Genomic DNA, 3,458 nt, shown 5'->3' with positions numbered 1-3,458 from the left:
GGGAAAGAAATTATAGAAATTATACTTTTATTTAGCAAGGATGCTTAAAATTGATCAAAAGTGATGATAAAGGCATTTATAATGTTACAAAAGATTTCTATTTCAGATAATTAGTGTTCATATCGATATCGGAATTATATCGTATCGACCGAAATTAAGAAATATATCGTGATATCAATTTTGGCCATATCGTCCAGCCCTAATACCTATTATCATCGTTTTCACAATGTCAAATCAAAATTTGTACAGTTTGTTCAATGCTTTTCTCATTTAACACAATAATAACTTTAAATGATCTTAAGATAATTTCTCACCCCAAATTAGATTCATTAATAATTAGATACAAAGTTTTAATCTCTTGACAGCCCTGAAAATCATCATCCTTCATTTAAAACACAAGAATGATGCACCGGCTGAGATGAACTCAGTCTGAACACAATAATTCTGATGAAATTTCCCTGAAACACAGCTCTTGTCTCCTGTGTTCAGACTGGTTTGTCCTGAAACAGCAGCGCAGCTTTTCTGCTTATCGGCCAAAACGTGTCTCTTCACAGGAGAAATCATCATTAGCATCATGTGATGAGCGGCGTCAGAAACAGCCATCTGACTGTAAATCGATTTCTGTTCAATTTATTAAAATAAACTTACCAAAATAAAAAAATTTAAGTTTTAAGTGAATGATGAGCAAACTATAGATTTAATGATGAATAGCACTACTTTTATTGAAAAAAGTCAATAAGTAAAGAATAAGTTGTCATTTGTGTGAATATCAATAATACATAAAGTCAGTGTTTTTTGAAGAATTTAATACTTTTATTCAGCAAGCACGCATTAAATTGATCAGAAGTGACAGTAAAAACATTTATAATGTTACAGTAGATTTCTATTTTAAATAAATGCTGTTCTTTTGAACTTTCTATTCATCTGTGAATCCTGAAAAATAAAATGTATCACAGTTTCCACAAAAATATTGTGCAGCACAACTGTTTTCAACATTGATAATAATCAGAAATGTTTGTTGAGCAGCAAATCAGCATATTAGAATGATTTCTGAAGATCATGTGACACTGAAGACTGGAGTAATGATGCTGAAAATACAGCTGCGCATCACAGAAATAAATTACAGTTTAACACATTCACATAGAACAGCTGTTTTACATTGTAATAACATTTCACTGTTTTTACTGTATTTTTTATCAATTAAATGCAGCCTTGGTGAGCAGAAGAGACTTTCAGACATTAACCCTGAGTGTTTGATGAACAGCAGACAGCGTCTCTGTGATGATTTTACTGTCAAACCGCTAAAGCACAGCTCACTAATTAAAGAACTGCAGCTAAAAATATCAAAACAAGAAAAAAAGGAACACACACAGGGGGCCATCAGGACCGTCTCTATTAACTGTCTTTCTGTCTCGCAGTGCTACTCTCACTGGTTTGGTTCATACGTGTGATGATAACACTGAGACGAGGCGTGAGGACAGAAACACTGAGCCACTGTCTGTTTGAAGCGCTGCTGATGCACGAGTGATGCACGGCACAGACGGGTTCAGACACACACACACACACACACACACACACACACTTTAATATAATTTAAGTTGAAATGACTTATACAGCTAAGTTTGTAGGAAGCTCACTGTAGGAAGAGAACACTCGCACACCCACACACACACACACACACACAGAGCCGTCAGACAGTATCAGCTCACTCACAAGATCACTGTGAGGAAACACTCAAGACGAGAGCTACAGGAAACAGCACGCGTCAAAACCAGAAAGAAAATGTGTGAGACGGGTGCTATGACTGTACATCCTATATTTGGGCTTACATTCCATTTACAAAAACAATTATTATTTGATAAATCATTAGGAACAACATTAAGATTTTTGTTGTTATTATTAAATATGGTATTTAGTTTAATATTTGTTTTATTAAATTTTAATAAGCTATTATATGAAATATTATACTATTTTATATTTTAAATATTATACTATACTAATATTATTTTATATACAGAGTCAGGAAGGGGGCCAACACTTTTTCACACCACTGTATATATATTTCCTCCAGGATTTTTTCCAGCTGTGGTGGCAGGACTATCTCGTATCCCACACCCCGCCCCTCCCGAGAACCACGTGCACTCAGAATTGAATTTATTTTAAATAAAAAAGACAAGTACATAGAAAATAATAAAATAAGAACAAGTAAATTAATGACAATCAATAGCACAAACAAAAACAATAAGATACAAATTAAATTAACAGTACTTTAAATTTTTTTAAACTATAAAATATAGGAACTGAATTACAACAGAAACTGAATAAACTATTCAACTGTAAAATAACACTGGATATTATTCACTGTATGAATAAACAGTAATGACAGACAGCAGCAGGTTTATTTAGGCTGCTGTCTCTTTAAGACTTCATGCACGGATCTAATAAACTGTTACACAGGGCTCTGCTCTTCCTTGTCCTCCTTAAATTAGCGCTTGTCCTCCTAATTAAAAAAAAATGAGGAGCACCTTCTGATCAATAATCAAAAATTAGCCTTCCTAATACGTGATATTAATTTGACTCCTTAAAGTGATTTACAGGAGCTTTTTTTTTTTTACCTTTATAATGGCATTTTTTTAAATGTATTAAAAATATTTCATCTTTTATGTCAAATTCAAAAAATTATATTTATAAGCTTTTTAAAATTTCTAATTAAAACAATATAATAAGAAGTAGAATAAGACAAATAAGTTACCAATCCTATGAAATTAGTATTAATAAAAAATGTATTTGTACTATAGTAGGGTTAGAGTTAGGGTTACCTAACCCTGTATACAGAGGATGCACAGAAGAACACAAAAGTAAAAGTAAATAAAGTAAAGCAAATAAATTCATGTTGAGATTAATGTTTTAAGTATAACATTTTGAATATAGAAAATATTAGCTAATTGATTTAAATAACTGAAATGATACGTTAAAAATAAAACTAAATCCGCCAGCAGGTGGCGGCAAGTCATTTTATCACTGAATCATTCATTTAATTGATTCGTTCGAACGGCTGATTCATTCAGGAATGAAGCAAGTGACTGTCTTTATGAATGAGTAATCATGAATCACTGACTCACTAGATTAGTTTAAAAACACACTTTCATTCATGAATGAAACACTGCTGTGTCTACTTTTAGAGATGCGTAGCGGCTGAGCTGTGGCTTTATTTGAACTATTTTCGTTGATGAAACGGAGTAAAATCAGTCAGTAGTGTTATAGCCAGACAACGCAAGTCACTTAATATTTACATCTTGTTTTTTGACCTGTTGTATTAAATCAATATCACATTTGCAAACTCCCTTAGGCTAATAATTATTAAAAATCCCGTGCCGAAATTCAAGTTCTGCTCTGTTTTCTGCTAATTACCCGACTGTGAATGATGCCACTGAGAAGCTGCAGCCGTGGCATGACTT

The 3,458-nt window shown here is 32.8% G+C and overlaps 1 protein-coding gene across 2 annotated transcripts in view; it reads right to left on the bottom strand.

The window, feature by feature from the left end:
* Window positions 1-3,458, bottom strand: part of tgfbr1b (transforming growth factor, beta receptor 1 b) — a 54,905-nt gene that overhangs the window by 31,588 nt on the left and 19,859 nt on the right. The gene's annotated exons all lie outside the window — the stretch shown is intronic.

Source organism: Sinocyclocheilus rhinocerous, unplaced genomic scaffold, assembly GCF_001515625.1.
Source record: "Sinocyclocheilus rhinocerous isolate Xijiao unplaced genomic scaffold, SAMN03320098_v1.1 scaffold1464, whole genome shotgun sequence".
Lineage (NCBI taxonomy): Eukaryota > Metazoa > Chordata > Actinopteri > Cypriniformes > Cyprinidae > Sinocyclocheilus > Sinocyclocheilus rhinocerous.
This window is presented reverse-complemented; position numbering and strand designations above follow the sequence as displayed.